Source organism: Phocoena phocoena, chromosome X (assembly GCF_963924675.1).
Source record: "Phocoena phocoena chromosome X, mPhoPho1.1, whole genome shotgun sequence".
In the NCBI taxonomy this organism is placed as follows: Eukaryota; Metazoa; Chordata; class Mammalia; order Artiodactyla; family Phocoenidae; genus Phocoena; species Phocoena phocoena.
In genome coordinates this window covers 114,450,247-114,470,636 of record NC_089240.1, presented here as the reverse complement: position 1 = coordinate 114,470,636, position 20,390 = coordinate 114,450,247, and the positions used below count along the sequence as shown (strand labels likewise).

The following is a 20,390-nucleotide window of genomic DNA, read 5'->3' as shown; positions in this document are numbered from 1 at the left end:
CCCGGTGCCAACGGTGGAACTCAGCCTCTCCAATTAGTGAGCACTTGAACCACTTTAGTGAGCAAAAGACGCTATGGATTATGAATCCCCTAGGCACGTACACTGAGAACCACGCCCACAAGCCCGTCACCAGAATCCACAGAAAAAAACTCCACTGGTTCTGGTAAAGAAACACTTGGAATATCTTAAGTAAATTATTAATTCATAGCCCTGAAGAAGGTATAAAAATGGTCATATCACACACACGTATCACACGGTTTAAGAGGTGTCCACAGACCCGCAAAGGCCACAAATTCTCACCGAACTACCTAAGGACCACTGCTTTCCTACCTCGGTGAAGAACTGTTACAGAAACTAACGGTTCATCCAGTAAACGGAGATCCTTCAGTGAGAGATGTTATACGAAGGGGGAAGCTTATCTGGTTGACAGGACAGGAGAATGAGGCTACTATTCCAAGTACATTTTTATATACTTTCTCCTTTTAAAATTTAAATTGATTCGATCCCTAGAGCTGTTTAAACAAAACTGAAATATTAAGAATTAAAGAGATGAGGAAATAAATTACAACTATTATTAGCACAGTCCTCCACACTAGGCTTTCAACACACAAGGTTGATACGATGATAATGATGGTGACAGTGACAGTGATGGGAATAAAAGTACTTGCTGCTCTTCCTCGAGCACTGTTAACAGCTTTGGGCCTTAACGTTTTGATTTCTCAAAACGCTTTGACCTGAGCTATGCTTATCGTACTGACCATAAATAAAATGTATATGATTTAGCTATGGCCCTAATCTCATAAATTTTCTAAGTTCACGGTTATAAGGCACACGAGCAAGGTTTCAACCCCAGAATTTTATGAGTATCCAACATTCGTCTCACAAGTATGGATCTCTTTCACAAGTGAGCATCTGTTGTTGGCTTCTCAAGTCTCTGTACTATTAATAGAAGAGTTGATGATGGAGAAAATCTTCAAACAACTTCCATATCCACTGAGTCTTATGATGTTACAAAATCTTAATAAAAACATTAAGTATTCACAAGTTCCTATTGGACTGGAACTGAACTTGATGACAGACCTGAACTCTAATATTTTATCGAGGAATAAGAATGTAAGGGCACTTAAGTCGCTTCTCTTGTCTCAGTCTTTGTACAATCCTTATTAATCATTTACTAACTCCTTTGTTTTGGTTTTAAAGAAAATTCACACATGTGAATTTGTTCCTAGAGAGGATGAAAGGACTTGCAAATAGATAAATTATCCATGAGTAAACTAACACAGTATACACTAGCATTAAATAAAGCACTCTGACTCGATTTGGGGTATATTATTAAACTTCCTAAAACTGGAGTGTCCTTGTGAGTCTTAAAGCATCATATGGAAGAGGAGAAAACGTTTTAAAGGATCATTTGAACCAACTCAAGTTCAAGATGGTTTGACTCCAGCTACCTTAGAGGTCAGAGATCCATGTCTTCATTTCACATCAATTAGGTATGGACAGAACACTAGATCTGAATTCCAATGTCCAAACCTGACTTCTTCCGTGCGAATCCTAGTCAAACCTAACCTTTACTGTGGACTTCCACGGGCACGGTTTAATACGCTTGAACTCTGATACATGGTTCGAACATTTCTATGCATGAACACTTAGAGTCCTGTAATGGATAAAGGAGATACTTTTTAAAAATAAAAAAAATGTAATATCCAATCAATGTTCCCATTGATTTAATATTCTTAGAAAAGATTCTCTTATAAAAAGTTCTCACTGAAAGTTTACCCACATTAACAAACAATAAAGGCATGACCCTGGGAAATATTATTGATACCTATATTTTCTTCAATGTGAGACCCGGGGAACCTCAATTTCCTTAACAGTAAAAAAAAAAAAAAAAAAAAAAAAAAGGTCAAGTAACTTAAAAGACTGCCTATAGTAGGATTAACAAAACACCCAGAGATCACTTTAAAGGACTTGAAAGACTATTCATTCAGGTGGCTTGCTGACAGTAGCCAACTACGTGAATTTAAAACTCCAGGAATTGGGCTAGCACAGAACCAGGCAATGGCCTCACATAATTCAAGTGTACATATTTTATTTAAAGCAAGAAAGTTTCTGGCTCTACAGAAGAGGCATACCCAATTCTGATGCTACTCTTATCCGAGGGGGCAGGTTGAGTTATGGTCCATTGACAGAGAGCACTTGGTGTTGAAAACACCGTTCACGAAGAGGACCAGGGTTGGCCAGGAAGGCTGACGGGTGGTGTGTCTGGAAGCAAGTGCGGGCCACTCAAAGAGTCCCCTGAAGGCTGTTGTCCATAACATATGCCACTAGTCCTTTGGAACGGATGATCTGACACCATGTGAGTAAAATTAGGAATTCATTTCTCCCTTTGTGGCAGAGCACGTGGTCATTTGGGAACCGTACTGGAGCCACTGGTAACGTGCGTGTGTGTACGCGCGCGCATATTTACCTAGAAGACTTCCCCACTTTCTCTACAAGTGCGGCATGAACTCGGATCAAAGACAGCAGAAGAATCGAAGACTCTGGAGATACCACTTTTCCAGAGTCCAGTTAGGACCCTTTCTCTAAGTGAGGCAATTTCTCTCCTATAGTGAAAGTGAATTCCTTCTATATCAGAGGCTGGGAAAGTCAGGAGACGTACAAGAGGTCAAAATTAAGTCCATTAAATCCCAGCCCCGGATTTAGTCACCATAGAGACAGGGGAGATAAATAAACCAGCAACCTTAACAAATGTGCTTTGCCAGACATCTCCCTGACTTACCGTTATTTTTACTTAAGTATCTTTCAGTCCAAACATAACTGACGATGAAGACTACAAAACCAAACAGAACTAGGCCCAAAAGAAACAGGAACACTCATGCAGGCAAAGGGCAGGCAAAGAGTCAAGAGCTGCCCCCCTCAGCAGTGTGCTCTCTGTTCCACTTGAAAAACGATTGCAACACGAAGCTGCAGAGGCAATGACAAATGGGGAAAATATGTGGCGCTACAGCCAGAGGAAACCATGTCAAAAAAGAAAAACAGACATGAAGTAACTGACCTAATTAAAGGAGAAAAGTATACTGAGAGCAGGGAGATGGGGAACACAACTGGAGGGGAGGGGGCGCTGGGAGAAGGCTCAGGACACTGAGGTGGAGGTTTGCTGCTTCGCTGAAGGAAACCAGAAGCTGAAATGGGTGTTGTCCTTCCTCGCGGCTCCACCGAGGCTCTACTGCAGCAAACATGGAACCCGGGCACGCGAAGGTCCGGGCCCCAGCCCTGCTGCACGTCAATGAGAAGCTCCGAGACAGACATTTACACTTTGTCACGTGGGACACCAAGATGCCTCTCCACCGACCACAGGAGGCAAAAGGGGGGCTCGGGATGGTGGAACAAAGCAATCAAGAAGGAAGAATACCACTGGAACTCAGCGCTTAGGCCCTGAGCAGGAGTCCTCATCATGTTTCACAGCTATTTACTAAGCACCTACTGTGTGATCAGTGGAAACATCACCGTTTGTGATGTGGCGTTGATGTAAGGAGGTCAAAGCTGAAGACTCTCAACCTCCAAAATGTACAAACAATAGGACAACAACGCGAACAAAAGCTCAGAGTGCTACTTACATTTGTCCAGGTGCCTTCTAGTTCTTGTCCATTCGTACACATCACTTCACAAGGTAATAATCAGAGCACATATACCATGTCGCATCCTGCATTTTTTAGTAAGGCTGTATTATACGGATCCTTTCATACTGCTCTGCAGGCATCAAAATTTTAATTTTGAACAAATTCATGGAATTCCACTTCACAGAGATATCATAGTTACTTAACCAAAACTATCTGTTGAATAAATGAACCATTTCTCTAACGCTGGATGCTTAAATTCTAATTTTTTATCCTTACAAATAACACTGTGAGGAATATCCATAACACACAGCTTTTTTCTTTTCTTAGAACAGCTTGTTTCTTCGAACACTTCCCCAGATAGGATTACTGGATCAAGGGGTACCAATCTTTGTGAATTTTGCCATATACTGCCAAATAGTGTTCCAAAAAGCTTTTTACCAACTTACAATGTTACCAGCAATGAGTAAGTGTTTACTGGTTCCAAGGTAACCATATTAGCACTGGGCTTTCTTTTTGTGTTTGTTGACTTAACAGATGGAAAATGTAACCTCACTGCTGTTTGAATATGCTCATCTTTGCACACCAGTGAGGCTGAACGTTTTTTCATGCATTCATTTACTCTGTGATAGAACATGAATGTCTTTTACCCGTCTACCTACTGGACAATTCACTCAGCCAACAGTTATGGAGCATCTCCTTTTGTTCTGTGTTTTCCTTTTCAGTATTTTTTCCCCAGCTCTACTGAAGTATAATTGCAACAACTGTACATATTTAAGGTATACAGTGTGATGGCTTGACATACGCATACACTGTGAAATAATTACTGCCATCAAGTTAACACAGCCATTACCTCACAGTTACCATTTTGTGTATGTGTAGTGGGAATACTTAAGATCTACTCTCTCGGCACATTTTTATATATTTGATTCCATTGATCTTTTCCTTTCTGACCTCTTTCATTTTTTTTCTCGGCTGCGCCGCGTGGCTTACGGGATCTTAGTTCCCCGACCAGGGATTGAACCTGGGGCCACAGCAGTGAGAGTGTGGAGTCCTAACCACTGGACCACCAGGGAATTCCCCTGACTTATATCATTTTATAGTTACAAGGTTATCATACTTCCAGGGATTTGATTATTATCCTATTTTCTGTGGTCTTATTGAAATAAGTTTCTAGGAGTCTCTCATAAATATATTCTCCTATAATTATACAATTTAAAGCTCTAATTCCTACTTCATGATTCTTGACCTTTAACGTATCTAGCTTTTTCATCAGAAGCACTTAATTTAAAACAAGATTTAAAGTAAAAGTTGGACTTCTTCTCTTTTACACAGGCTATGTTGTATTAAAAATAATTAACTAAAAAAAATTATCGTGCTGCAACCAGAAGTGAGCCCAGGTTTGTTAATGAAGGTTCAACCCCAAAGAGCCTGGTTAAGATCTCCTTCTCTTTCTCAGGCCCAAGGAAGAGATATTTAGAACCACCACTGCACGACTGCTCTTTCTTAGGACTGCTTTAGGGTAGAGTCCCCTTCGCCACTCAAAGAGGCGAGTCCTCAGAGTAGCCATGGTATGAGCAGCTGCTTGTTGGAACTGCAGGACCTCAGGCCCGCCTCCAGACCTGCTGCACCGGAATCTACATGTTAAAGGCTGAAAAGCACTGACGTAGACCACGGGATTCCCCCCAGCTCTGCTGATGCCCCTGCTCTGAATCAGGCACCATCAGAAGGTATCCCTCCCCTCAGATGTCTACCCTCAACCCTTTTAAGGTACCCCCTTCAAATGAACGTCACCCAGCATACCATGCACCTGAAAATTCACATGCTGAGGTTTTGAAAGGAAGGATGGCTCTAACTTTGTAGTCGCAATTTCGCCCAGTCCTGGGATTGAAAAGTCACATGCACGTAAGAGCCAAGCAGGTCTTACAAATGAGTAAGACATTCAGATAATGGCACCTGACCCTTGTCCTTAGTGTCAAGGAGATAAACACAGCGCTGGCGACCGTGGCAAGTTTCAGAGTTCACGCTCTGTCTAAGGATCCAGCGGCTATTGGCCCCAGCCTAGCGTTGCCCAACAGGAATGCAGGCTCTATGCTGTCAGATCTTCTGATATCTCAAGAGAAGATGAAAATCTGCATTTTTTTTAAAATGTGAAATCTCTCAATTTCTAAATGCTTGGCAATTCACTTAAAATTTTAAAGGAACCCCCTCTGTGTGCCAGATCCAGCCCACCAGTTTCAGACCTTAGCTCCAGATGGACGGTTTCCAAACTCTTTAAGCCTGTGTGACCCATCTGTGCACCAAGAAGAGAGGTCACGTCAAGATCAATGGTACATGGCACTGACATATATGCGCTATCAAATGTCAAACAGACAGCTAGTGGGAAGCAGCCCCATAGCACAGGGAGATCAGCTCGTGCTTTGCGACCACCTAGAGGGGTGTGATAGGGAGGGTGGGAGGGAGACGCAAGAGGGAGGGGATATGGGGATGATTCACTTTGTTATACAGCAGCAACTAACACAACACTGTAAAGCAATTATACTCCAATAAAGATGTTAGGGAAAAAAAAAAGTCAACCAAGTTAAAAAAAAAAAAAGATCAATGGTACAAATCAAATAACTATGACTACTGCTTTTAAAAATTTTGTTTTGTGAATATTAAAAACTGCCAAATCAATCATGAAAGTGACCATATGTCAATGATACAAATATTTCCTAGATGTGAAATGTCTCATTAACAATGTCGTCTCTACTACAAAAACAAATACGTAGAGTACCCAGCTCAAGTACGCATTAAGAATTATGTTGTGTTCAAGTTTTTGTTCCAAGTAATTCCATACCTAAAGGGCAGCCAAATGGAACAATTTCAAGTCCCTGAATTATAAAGTTTACCTGTGATAAATGCTGTACTGAACATAAAACGGGACACATTACCATTAAAATATATATATCCTCATGTGGAAACTGCAGAGTCCATTTTCCTAAACTGTCCAATTTTTCCAAATAAACTTTAAAAAACTAGAGTGTGAAATATACAGTTTACATTTGCTTTCATTTGGGGGGCATTTGGGTCCCAGGCACAGCTGCATCCCCAGGAATCAAGGCATCCTTTATTATTTGCACATGCTTATACGGAGGGGGCATAATTCACAGGCTCAAGGAGCACACTGGGGACAGGGACTTTGGTTTGTACGCCTGAACCCATACTGGTCTACTCAATACTGGGCAGTTTAATTTAAATAGGAAAGTCAATTTTCAGTTTCCTCTTCTGCAAAAGGAAAGTAATCTAGGGATGTCCTATACTTGAAGAATATCAGACGAAAATGTATCACATTCTTTTTGTTTTGCTCACTCCTACATTCCCGGCCTAGTCCACAGTAGGGCTGAACGAATGAATGAGTGAAAGAAATGAAGAAAGATCATAAGATACCACTGTATCGTGACTGTTGAACTGTGTTACATCAATCCCATAGACTTCTGTCACGGTGAAACAGAATTTAATGGATTCTATTTCATTAACTCACTTGAGAAACTCACTGCTCTAAAAGAAAACCCAAAGATGCTAAGTTTTGGTCAAATTAAAGATGTCATTGAGGTATCCTTAATATCACAAAACCACTTCAAATATGTGTTGAAAGGACTTCAAATTAAAATGTTCCATTTTAGGAATACAGTCTTGTACACATAGTTTCTATTAAAGTTTTCTTACTGACAAGAGTTTGTGAAGGCTGCAGACTGCTGTGGAATAACTCAGGGCAAACAATGCATGCGAATGGCCAAGATTCACCTGGCCAGCATTTCCAACTCAGTTGATGGGAGGATGTTTTTAACTCATCTGTGTATGTCCTTAAACAATCTAGTCTCTCTTGCTGTGGAAAAATAAAAGTGAGAGCTGTGAAAGGGCACAGAGTGGAAACCTCTGCTCCTTAAACAGGGCACTGCTTTTCAACTGCCCTAGGGCTCCTTGGAGGAGAAGGGTCGCAGCCTCCTACTTGAGCCCAGGCAGTTCTGGTTGGGTATTCTCTGCTGGGGTTTTAGACCTCTTGTTTTTATTTGAAGACAGGCTTTTATCGTTTAAAAAAAAGTTTGAAAACAACCCTTTTAGGTGAAGGCTGTGGATGATAGTAATGCCGGGGCTTAAATCTGAAGATGCAAGAGCCGACTGAGGCTGACAGCTGAGAGAAACTGCCGAAGCTTTTGTCACAGGGCCAGTTTAAAGCCCCAGGCCCTGGGAACGATTGCCAGCGACCATCGTAATGGATGAAATCGATCAAATTCAGATTAAACACTTCTAAAAAGCTGTCCTACTTTTTCACTCTTTAGGGTTTACATTTTATAGTCGTATTTAGGATTTAATATAATATACTTGCATATATATTTTAAAATCTCTGGAGAATCCGGCATCGAGTAGATGTAAGAAAGGCAACTCTCACCACCTAGGAAGCAGCAACCCTAACTGAAATAAAAGGCCCTACATTGCATGTGGGACTGAGCATGGAATGGGGCGGGGTGGAGGCGAAGGCAAAAACGCAGCAACCTTTCGATGGATGCAAGTGGAAATCCTGAGTGGTCCGGTGCAGCAAATGTCACCACCTCTCTTATAAACACAAGGAGACTGGGGCACAGGAAAGCAGAAAGACCGTGGCCCCTTACACTGTGCCTGGAGGAACCGTCTTGCAGACTCCCTTCCTTTCCACATCCAAAGGTGAACGTCCCCTATCTCTCAAGAGAGAGAAATGAGTAAGCCGGCACCATCACAGAGTGCCCAGAAGCCGCCGAGGCGAGAGGAAGAGGACGGAGGACGCCTATCCAGAGCATGTTAAATGCAAGGCCGGGCGCACCCCACTGCTCACACCCACGCGGCTGCGCTTAGAACTTTAGTCCTAGCGAGAAAAAAGATCTGGCGGCCCACGTTAGTGTGGCTCCGTGGAAACACTCCAAATCACCAGGTTCTGCAGTGGCAGCTCCACAGGTCGGCTCGGCTCACCCCAGGCGGAAGAGTCCTGACAGCTGGCCGGGCGGCCCAGCCTCGCGGGGCTCCGGCCCAGGGTCTGCTCCACGCGGCTTTCCTGCTCCCTACCGTTCACGCAGCGGCACCAGCAGAGCTACACCCTCAAGCGGGCCTCTGACCATCCTGCTGTGCTTGCCACATTCACGTTCCATGCCCCCAAATGAAAAGCAAATGAGATGTGTCTGCCCTTGAAAAGGCAGCTCAATTAAAACAAACCCCCTTCAAGGCTACGGTACAGACAGAGATCTCTGTGCAACGTTGAGCCTAACACCACACACCAGGCCACACACCAGGAGGCGGAGATCAGTGTTAAGAATGTGTGGCGATTCGGAAAACTTACCTCACACTGGATGTGTGCAGAACGGGATGTATTCAGTGAGGGCGGGACGCAGCTGACGACAACCTCCGATGTACCTAAGTTAGGAAACAATGAGAACCAAGAGGTCAAGTTACCTTTTCAGAAGAAAAGTTAGAAATTCCTAAAAAACAAAAACAAAAATCAACTTCCTTTGAAATGGCTCACGGTAACACGTTCTGCTTTGTATTTACAACCCTTAGAGCTAAAGGAAAACTGCCAAGATGCTCTGCATATTTCCCCAAATGTCTGTTTATCATATAACATTCGCACCGGCAGTGGATCTGGCCCCCTCATTATCAAGCTGTATTAGCTCAAACACTCAGCATTGTTAGCGGAGTGAGCTCATGGCCTATTTCAGTTTTAAATTAACATTTGGCAATCACCCGGGTAATCAAAACAAATGACTCAGTCGTTTAGAATAGATTTATTAGTTGAGCCTTTTTTTCCCCCCTCTTTTAACAGCTCTAGAATATTTTGCCACAGGAGGGCTCAGATCCAGACAGAATGTAGAGCACAAGTCACCAGAGGAATATTTAGAGGTGTTGCCATGGAGATGAGGTGCCTTGCGACCACTGAAGTTATCTCCAATCAACAACAGGATTAGGACGCAGGCTGGTAGGCATGCCTAGGAAACAGGTGTGCCCTGTGCTTTTCCCATCACGACACAAAGACGGTATACACCCTGACACGCTGCCCTCTCCGCACCCGCGAGGCCTCCCCACGGGCACGCTGGCATGACCACCTTAGCCACCCCCCATCATTCAGAAAGGACTGGCTGGGGCTAAGGAGAAAGGCAGTGTGATCACTGTATCATCCCCAACGTGTGAAATCCTGAAACACACACCAAAGGCACTTTTATATGAACTGTAAAATGTACACGAGCAAATGAAATCTGAGGAGAAGACAGCTCCCAGAGAGGAGGGCCCCCCCCCCCCCAGCCCCGTCTCCTCTGTTCACCGCTCTATTCCCACACCCAGAACAGTGCCTGGAACACAGGAGGCGCTCAAGAAGCATCCACCCAATGAAATAAGGCAAACATAAACCAAGGATTATAACCAGGCTCATAACTGCCCCCCGCGCCCCAACCAACCGGTTCCAGGCCGATCATCGAACAAGCAGCGGGTGAGAGATTTTTTTTTTTTTTTTACTGTTAATGGGAAAATAAGTACCTGGTCCAGTTCGTTCAATAGGCTAATGGGTTTATCTGTTTAGAGACCTTAATGACAACTGTCACAGTTGAAGACAACTCTTCCAAACTTGAAATGGACAAGTCTGCTGACTATAGGGACAGGGGTCTTGTCCGCCAGATCAAAAGCCCAGAGGGGGCTTCCCTGGTGGCGCAGTGGTTGAGAGTCCGCCTGCGGATGCAGGGGACGCGGGTTCGTGCCCCGGTCCGCGTACCGCGCAAAAAAAAAAAAAAAAAAAAGCCCAGAGGAAGGCAAATTTGTGCCAGCGACAAAGAGCTAACTTTCAAAAGCAAACGCTTGAAAGTGACTGACTCCAATAGAATACCTTCTAGTCCCCTTCCCACCTATACTTAAGTAGAGATAATATTTTCTTATTCTATCATATGAGTAATGCAGCATTGGCTTTATATTATACCTCATTTGTCTTACAGGACTTTAAGTTTCCTGGTGACAGGGACAGAAATCCCTGCTTTCTCTTCTATCTCCCGGGACTCAGCATGGTATGTACACACAAAAGCCTTGGCTAAGTCTCTTCTCCCAACACCCACACCCCACTCACACAGAACTCAGTTTCTAGAAGGTGCCACACCCTTTCATGCAGCTGCGGGGAGAATGCAGCATGGCGCAGCTGTTCATAGCAAGGGCGCCAGGGTCAGACTGCCTGGGTTCACATATGGCCCCGCCTCGTATTAACTGTACAACCTCTGCGAACCTCATGTTAGCTGACCTCACAGAGAGGCTGTAAGGTGGCAACAGGGCAGTGCATATAAAGCACTTAACAAGGCCTCACGCAAACAAGGTACTCACCGAATATCAGATACGTAATTAACACTACTATTACAGCAGGCGCAGAGTGAAAAGGTTATCAAAATTGGATAACCATTTCATATGCTGCCGCAGATACCTGGCCCCAAATATACCCCTACTTAGATCGAACCCAACTTAAACTTTGAACCTGAATCCATCACACTCTAGCCTTATTATACTAGTCCATTTTACTCACCCTTCCAGAACCAATTTTTCCTAGAGATGGATTTGATACACGCTGGGCTCTACTTGAAGGAATCCCGTTCTCTAAAGAACCAGAAGAGCTTCCTCCCTGAGACCCCAACCCTGCCAGTACCTTCCCTTCCTTCTCTCTGTCTGCTCCCTACCTCTGCAAATTCAGGCTTTGATGGGGCCAGGGGAGGCCAGAGAACTTGGCATCTAGTAACCGCACCAAGATGCCGGCTCTCCCTCGCAGAGGAAGTCCTTGAATGTCATATTCCCTGATGGCCTCTAGAGGGCAGAAGAGAGAAAGGCCCAAAGGCTGAGCAGGCAGAGCTCTCGCATGGGGGTCCAACTTGGGCCCCTGCCAGAGGAGTCTTGAGTTGCACAGTTCAGAGTTTGACCATCAAGAACTAGCCCACAAAGAGAGATAAAAACGTACAGCAAGATTTTAACAGCATTTCTACGTCCAGTTCACGTTACTGTGTCCTGCTTAACACTGAGTTGGGGATAAAGGCACTCAGAGCCGTAGAGTTGTGTACACTTTTCAATCTGCAGTGTGTAACTGTGGCTCCGAGCAGACATAACACGAATTGTGTTGATGACATTGCGCAAGTCAAAGAGTAAAAACAGAACAGCAGCCAAACACACTGGGTAAAATGTGATGACAGCAAAGTGATCCAAAATAAGACCCAAACACTTTGGGGTCAGTCATGCTTTAAAACAAATCACGTTAATCTTATCCCACCCTGACAGAATTAATAAGTGAAATTAGACAAACCATTTATGTTATTCCAGAAGCCAGAAGCTGTGTTCTAGTGACATTTAACACACACAATCATTCTCCTTCAGGTTTAACAATGGTATTTTGGTCACAGACACTGTCAATCCTATCACTATGGACAGCCAAGCTTAAATGATCCCCAAATCACCAATCAATTGGGTGAATTACGTGGAAAATAAAATCCAGAGACAACAGCTGTTTGAATGAATCTAAAAGACCAGTTGAATCAATCCAAATGGATGAGCCCCACAGATTCACTGTCTCCTCTAACTCTTTGAATGCGATTGTCACGGTAACCGTTCCTTAATCATGTCCTTCAGAATATTCTCTCCTACCTAAGAAACCAAAGAGCAGTGAACCCCAAATATCTTCTTAATTAGTGATGGTTGTGATGGTACTGAGCAGCCGCTTAGACTTCTCATTTATCCTGCTTCGTTTCAAATGCTCCCGCTGCTATGGTCGTTAGAGACATCGGCATTTGCACCATCCAAAAACACATTTGAAATGTTACCATAACACGCAGCAGGAAATACAAACGAGATGGCCACTGACTTCTTTCCTTTAGCAGAAGAACTGATAAAGTGGCTCTTATCCGGCAAAATAATTAATTGGTATAAATAAACGGTTCAGATAAAAGATGCCTCATTTTAAGAATTTCAACATAATCAGGATCTGCAACATCGAGTCTTTACCAGCACATTAACTTAATAAACAAAATCCAAGAGGATATTATGTTATAGAAATATAATAAAGTCTAGTTTTGTGTCCTTAGACTGAGTATAACATACTCTATACTATGTCTGGAAGACCATTTATTCCACACAAGTTTTGACATCTATTATTTTATATGATATAATATTCTTCAAAATTTGCAAAGAGAAAGGTTTTATCTTTACTCAGTCTGGGAAAAGAGAGGTTATATTTTTAAAAGGTATCTACTAGATATACTACACATTTCAAGTTGTGATCCTTCTAGATTCATCCTTAGATTTTTATAGTTCCTTCAGAAAACTAAAAAGTGCACAACTTTCCCGAAGTTAGAGTGGTGACCATTTTAAAATATTGCGTTGGAATATATGGAACGCTTTAAAGTATCAAATTTGCTGTTACAGGTTTGCAACTAGTAATAAAAGGTCTTTCCTTCCAGATATGGCACAACCTGTAAACTAACAAAAGGATGAAAGGTAAGCAGTGTGCCCACCAGGCCCCCAATAAGCTCTAAGGAGAAATTTCGATGGGCCGTTTCTGGATGCAAATTTACAGAATTTGTGGTCACAAAGGGGGGACAAGAAATAAAGATACACGCGTTCCTTTTTAACTGGCACACTAAAACATGAAGAATACTTTTGCTACAAACACAAAAATAATCAAGTGGGACCACATCAAATAAAAAAGCTCCTGCACAGCAAAGGAAATGATAAACAAAATGAAAAGGCAATCCACGGAATGGGGGAAAAATATTTGCAAATCATGTATCTGATCAGGAACTAGTATCCAAAATATACAAAGATCTCATGCAACTCAATCAAAGTAAACAATCCAACTTAAAAGATGGGCAGTGGAGCTGAATAGACATTTTCGCAAAGAACAAACACATGGCCAACAGGTACATGAGAAGATGCTCCACATCACTAATCATCAGGGAAATGCAAATCAAAACCACAGTGAGGTACCACCTCACACTTGTCAGAATGGCTATCATCAAAACACCACAAATAACAAGTGCTGGCAAGGATGCAGAGAAAAAGGAACCCTCTTACACCGTTGGTGGGAATGTTAATTGGTGCAGTCACTATGGAGAACAGTATGGAGGTTCCTCTGAAAATTAAAAAAATAGAACTACCATATAATCCAGCAATTGTTTCTGGGTATTTATCCAAAGAAACTAACTCAAAGAGATATCTGCACCCCCATGTTCCCTGCAGCCCTACTTACAATAGCCACGATATGGAACAACCCGCGTTCCCATCAATGGATGAATGGATAAAGAAGATGCAGTACATGTATACGCAATGGAATGCTACTCAGACATAAAAAGAAGGAAATCTTGCCATTTGCAACAACATGGATGGACCTCCGGGGCATTATGTTAAGTGAAATTAGTCAGAGAAAGATGAATACTGCATGAGCTCTCTTATACACAGCATCTAAAAATTAAAAAACAAAAAACAAGCTCATCGGTACAGAGAACAGATTGGCAGTTGCCAGAGGCAGGGGGTGGGGAAACGGGTGAAGGGGTCAAAAGGTTAAAAAAAACCCAGACTACACGTATTTTCTGCATATGTCTTTACATAACTGCTGGCTAATGAGCTTTATAATGCTAAAGAAAAGGAGAAAAACAAACAAAAAACTAAAACATTAAGAATACTTAGGAATAAAGAAGCCGTCAATAACAGAATAAAGGGAACTAAAATGGTCAGGCATGAGGAACAAGTTGGAACAATGCAAAAAAAACCCCAAAAGCCCCAAACCAAAAACAAATTCAATGGTGAGATCCAGCAAGAAAAATGGAGCAGCAAACATTTGCTCAAGTCAAAAGGTAAAACCTCGAAATTCTTGCCCTTTGCCCTAATGTTCAATGGTATTTTCGTTTTGTTTTAAAAATACGGAGATTGATGTTCTTTCAGTGACTATTACAACGGTTCCCAAATAAAACAAATGATAAAATAAAAATTCACTTAATTGACTGATAGGCTTGAATTAGTCATTGCCAAGTTTACAACTTTCCCACAACTCCAAGCATTCTTTCATCAAGAGAAACAGGATTCCCCCCCCCCACCCCGCCCCGATGACCATGGGTAGCTTTGTGGACAACTATAATTTGTGTCTTTCTATAAGTCACTGGGGAATACACACCCCCCAAATTAGAACTCCAAAATCAAAGCAATGAGGGACAAAGGATAAGTACAGATGCATAAAACGTGACCATTCTGATAGCTGCATCTGGAGAGCACTGGCTGTCCCAGAAGAGAGGAACTCCTGAGCCAAAGCCTCATTCTAACCCTGCCTTCACCCCACAGCTATCACCAAATCCTAGCCATCTGTCCTGCGAGAGAGCTTTCCTACTTTTTCTTCCTTCTAATCACATTTCTACATTCGTAATTTGGTTCAGGATTACTTCACACCTAGACTACTTCACCAGACTTCCTGACTATGGACGCACTCCCGTCTTCATAGAACCGCCAGAATAACCTTTCGAATGTACCACCTTGAACGGCTCATTCCCTTTCCCCCCAACTTTCCTCCATTGTAATCTAAAAGCCAAATTTCTAGCATGAAATTCAAGGCCTTCCAGTCATACTCGAACCCACTCTTCCCCTTCTCCCACACTCAGCTCTGGTTCTGGCTGACTCCGTGCCTCTGAGCTCTGTCACCCCTACTGAGTAACAGGCGCTCAGGTGCACGCCACCGTCCCTACACCAGTGATTCTCAAATTGGCTGCACCTGGGGAGCCAGAGCAACTAGTAACGTCTCGGTGCCTCCCCGGGTTCCCCCAGAGGAATCTAACGTGCAGCCAGTGGGCGTGACAACCTCCGGGGGAGCGGGGATTATGAAAACATAAAGTGTTGAGCTGCATTCCCAGTGCTTCTGATTCAGTAGGTCTGGGGCGGGGCCCCTGAATCTGCATTTCTAACGAGCTCCCAGGTAATGCTGATGCTGCTGGTCCAAGGACCCTACTTTGAGAAATACTGGTCTATAGTCATAACTAGTACAGTTATACAGCATAAATATATGTATCATTTACACATAATAGTAACTATTATATGCATACTTCATCTGGCAAAACAGAAGGTACCGTCTTCTGGAATCCTATTGCTGCCTTGTACTGTTGTTTACCTTTTGAACCCATTTGTTTGTGAACCAATCTATAGAAAGTCTTAGGGATTATCCAGTCCGATTCCCTTTTTATAAAGTAAGTACTGAGGGGAAGTACTTTGCCCAGGGGATCAGATGGTTATCGGTAGAACTTGGGCCAGGATTCAACACTCCCGACTCCCTCCTCCTCCCTCTCAGCTCAGTACTCTTCCCACCACATCCTTAGTGCGTCCCTAACAGCTTCTCCAATTAGAATGGATGTTCCTTCCTTGAAGAGATCCTTTTTGCTTTTGACGTTCCCCACAGCATCTAGCACATAGAGCAAGCAGTCAGTAGACGTTTGCTGATTTCATTTGAGGAAGTGTTCGGACTCATACTCTAGAAGCTGCCTTTGGTACCCTATGAACTGCTTCCTTACGTGCTGGCCACTGGGCGGCCCTGCTCCAATCAATTAGCCGCAGAACAAATCCTTCACATCGGCATGCACGCAGCCAGTGTCTGCTATAGGGACAATCACACACACGTAAAGGAAAATTATAGGGTTTTAAAAGTGGAAGGAGCGATAAGTCTATAAGGTGACACAAATCAACTTTCAAGTTATATGTCAGAAACTTTCACAAGTACCCCAAGTTCCATCTGACACCCAACAGGCCCACGCAGCTGTAACAGCCCGGCAGTGGGGGAAGTCTGGGCTGGACTACTTCAGCCAAGGGGCCAGGCCTTTTTGGTGCTGAGGTCCTGCTTCCTTGTTCCTTCGCAGAAAATCCACAAGTAACTGAATCAAGGGTAAACAGGAGATAGAGGGGAAGGGAGATGAAGAGCAGCCGAAGGGCAGCGAGCGGCGACTGGGTGAGCAACGGGGGGCAAGAGGACGGTGTGACACACCCGCCCTGCCTGCCATCGCCACTGCACCTCCGCAGGCCTTCGAGCTATTTCCAGCAGCCTGGCTGAGAGGAGCATGACTGGGCCCAGCCTCCTGACTGACCGGGCCTGTCTACACCTGCGGGGCAAACACAGGATGCTCTGGTGACGTCTGCCGCCTCTACAATGGACAGGAAGTGCTGTACAATCATGTCAGCTCACAGAACCTGGTGTCAGTCGTGAACGTGAGCACAAGGAATGCAGCGGCTGTGCCACCACTTGGTTCACCACCAGCCCAGAGTAACCTGTGACCTTGGCAGCCAAACTGGAATCCCCAGCCTCCGTCATGGACTGTGGCTCAAGGGAGAGGTTCTCTCTGTCCCCTCTTTCCCCTTCCCCCCGCTAAAATCTGCTGCTTCCAACAGAGGTAGGACCACATGTACAGTTGACCGGTCAAGCAGTGAATCAAGAAAAAAAATACATGAAAGCTTCTCTAATAACAGGTATAACCATGAGCATACGTAACAGATCCATACATTAAAAGTTTTCTTCCGACATACAATAAAATTTAATAAGTTAAATAGGTGACCTCTATAACCAACTCCCCCCTTCATGAGTATTTTTGCAGCTAACTGTATGAAGTTTTTGACCCTGGTCTAATCACAGACCTGATGGACACATTCCATGAACAACCATACCCCCAAGACATCCATTCCTTGATTCCTTCACTGCCGTCATTTATATTCCAATTCTTGATGCTTTCTCAATTTTTCCTCTGCCAGTGACTTTAACACCATCCCAATGTTTGCTTGTCTCCCTCAGCCTCAATGTCCTTCTCAGGCCTGACCGCCCCCCCCGCCACCTACTAACGCCTACAGAGAACGTTCTGTTTACACAGCCAACTCAAGGAAGCAACACGTACTTGTAGTTTCTCATAAGAGTCACCCAGGTCAAAAAGAGAGAATCACCCAGTTCCAGTATACAGAAACCATGGGCAATACGACCTTAAAAGACCTCATCTTTTCACATGGCTTTACTGCCACACTGGCCATGCTGAGTAATCGCCCAGAGGTTCTGGTCTCAGGTCCATGCTACTACAAGCCAAGCAACAGCCTTTGGCCGAAAGCAATCAAACTCTGACCTGGATATTGGCTGCAAGAGTTGGCATGAGCTCACCGATTGTCACTGTTGCTAGTGATACCACAAATGCAAGGGTCAAAAAAGGGCTCACTGGGTTGTAGGGCACGGAATTTGTCAAGCCCGGGGCTCCACTCCACCACAAAGATGGCACGATGCCCCAGTGGTGGCAGACAGACAAAGTCCCGACGCAGTGCTCACACTAACCTGCTCAGTAACTCTTGTGCAACCAGACAGTGGTGAACAGCGCCGGGCAGCTCTCCTGGGAACTCACATTTTCACTATTCAGGGAACCCATAGTACAAGTTACAGCACTCACGAAGAGGCACTTCTCTTACGTTACTAGTACTTAAAAGCAAACACTGCGCTTTTATCTACAAAATAATAATAAAAAGTGACTGATATATTCATTGTATTTCTGAATCCCAAGTGAAAAATAATAGATTTAAAATAGATTTTTTAAAAGCAGTTTTAGATTTACAGAACAACTGAGCAGAAAGTAGTTTCCACATACCTCCACAATACCTCCTTCCCAGTTTCCTCTATCTTTAATATCCTGCATTACTGTATTTTTTTTTACAGTTGATGAGCCATCACTTATACATTATTATTAACTAATGTCAATAGTCTACATTAGGGTTCATTCTTTCTGCTGTGCATTCTATAGATTTTGACAGATGTTGAAGTTTTTTGTTTTTTGAAACAAAACAAAAAAACCCAACCCTTTCCGGGAATTCCCCGGTGGTCCAGTGGTTAAGACTCCCACACTTCCACTGCCCAGTGCCTGGGTTTGATCCCTGGTAGGGGAACAAAAATCCCACAAGCCGTGTGGTGTGGCCAAAAACAAACAAACAAACAAACAAAAAAACACCAAACCAAAAAAAACGTTTCCAGTACCTTCTGAGGAAAAATAAATCTCCTTATTTCAAGACCATTTTAATTGCTGTAGCTTTGTAAAGGCAAGTTTCACAGGAACGCTGTAATGTACATCATTCATTTCTTTTCAATGATTCATGGTTTCAAAGACTGACTATAACATAGCCCTGCAAACATATTCAACTCTGATTATGTGAAAACCAACCATTCACAACTCTCAGACCTCCAGTATGGCCCCAAAAAAACGAGTCTGAAGAAATTCTTGGACCACAAAACAAAAAGTAAGAAAAACAGTCTCCAAGATGACATCTGACATGTTGGAATTAGTCTGCTGATGACTTGGTCTGGAGATGTTTATAAAAACAGCTTTGTCATGAGAAAGCAGAGCAGCGTAAGAGAAGTAGCATCGGGAGACAGAAAAGAGGAGGAAGAAAACTGGGAAAGGAAAGCAGGGACGGGCAGAAACAGTCGAAATCGGGAGTGGCAGATGGACACGAGATGCAGGACAGAGCGGCAGCAATGGAAAGGAGAGCCAGCTAGACATAAAAGGACGGTGACAGGAATTATTTTGAGGGGGTGAGTGAGGAAGGGACAAAGTGCGTCTCAACATTCTAGCCCTTAAATTGCCTAATCATTCATTCAACTGAATATATCAATGGGAAAGCAACGTTCAGCATGTTAAAAGCCGGCTTTGCACGTAAGTGTGTAAAGATGGTACACCTTCCATCCACTGAAAATTCCCTCTGAAACCCATTTCAAATCTTTTGGAAGGCTCTAGGGATAGGGTTATTCCTGAATAATGATGACATACACACACTAGCTGGAGGTATAGACCTACAGGTGTAAAACATTTATTCTGATGCTTTCATTTTTAATTTATGAATAAGTATGAAGCAAAATTCAAATTAGTTTATTTGTCCTGTCCTTGGGGGATCTGACATCTCACCCTACCTACTTCAGAAGAACATATATATACTGCTTCTCTGTTTTATCAGGATTGTTTCTCTCTTGGCTCTGATTTCCCTTCAATCCAAGTATGCAATGAGGCTATTCAATAAAGAGACTGTGGTTTACTTGCAGGCAAAATCTTAAGTACTCGCCTTTAGGCCATCAGGGAAAGGTTCTAAGAAGTCAAACCTGGAATCTCCTTGTCATATTATTTGATCTTAAATATAGAGAAGAAAACAGCGTTCTGGATTTAGAGCTGGTCTTTGGATTGAGAAAGATCCACAAACTTTCAAATCTAAGTTTAGAAAGCAGCTCTCACACAAAAGCAGATCAGTGGTTGCCTGGGGAAGGATGCGCTGCAAAAGGCTCTATGCCTCTGCCGCAACTCGTCAAGTTGTATGCCTTAACTGGATGCAGTTTATTGTACATAAGTGATACTCCATACAGTGGGTATTAAGTTATCTTGATAATCATTCCACAATGTACATGTATATCAAATCATCACATTGTACACTTCATTTTTTTTCTATTTTCTAAACCATTTTTTAAATTGAAGTATAGTTAACTTACAATGTTGTGCTAGTTTCAGGTGCACAGCAAAGTGATTCACTTATCCATATATGAATGTAGCTATTCTTTTTCAGATGCCTTTCCATTACAAGATATGGAATATAGTTCCCTGTGCTATACAGTAGGTCCTTGTTATCTATTTTGTTTTTAGTGTTTTTTTTTTATAAATCTATACTTTCATTAAGACAAAAACTGACAGTGTTGGTATGAGGTTTAACAGTTAAACAAAAGTTTTC

At 43.1% G+C, this 20,390-nt stretch overlaps 1 protein-coding gene and 1 non-coding gene across 3 annotated transcripts in view; both read right to left on the bottom strand.

Moving 5' to 3' along the window:
• FHL1 (four and a half LIM domains 1) overlaps positions 1 to 20,390 on the bottom strand; it is a 60,792-nt gene that overhangs the window by 28,359 nt on the left and 12,043 nt on the right. The window contains exons 1-2 of one of the 2 annotated variants that reach the window (XM_065901408.1): positions 10,742 to 10,834; positions 8,971 to 9,044 (exon numbers count right to left, since the gene is read on the bottom strand). The gene's annotated coding sequence lies outside the window, so the exon portion shown is untranslated. Of the gene's footprint in view, positions 1 to 8,970; positions 9,045 to 10,741; positions 10,835 to 20,390 lie in introns of those variants that run through there. The other variant, XM_065901410.1, reaches the window with a different exon arrangement.
• On the bottom strand, positions 4,624 to 4,696 carry TRNAE-CUC (transfer RNA glutamic acid (anticodon CUC)). Its single transcript has one exon. It is a non-coding gene; the product is annotated as a tRNA-Glu (tRNA).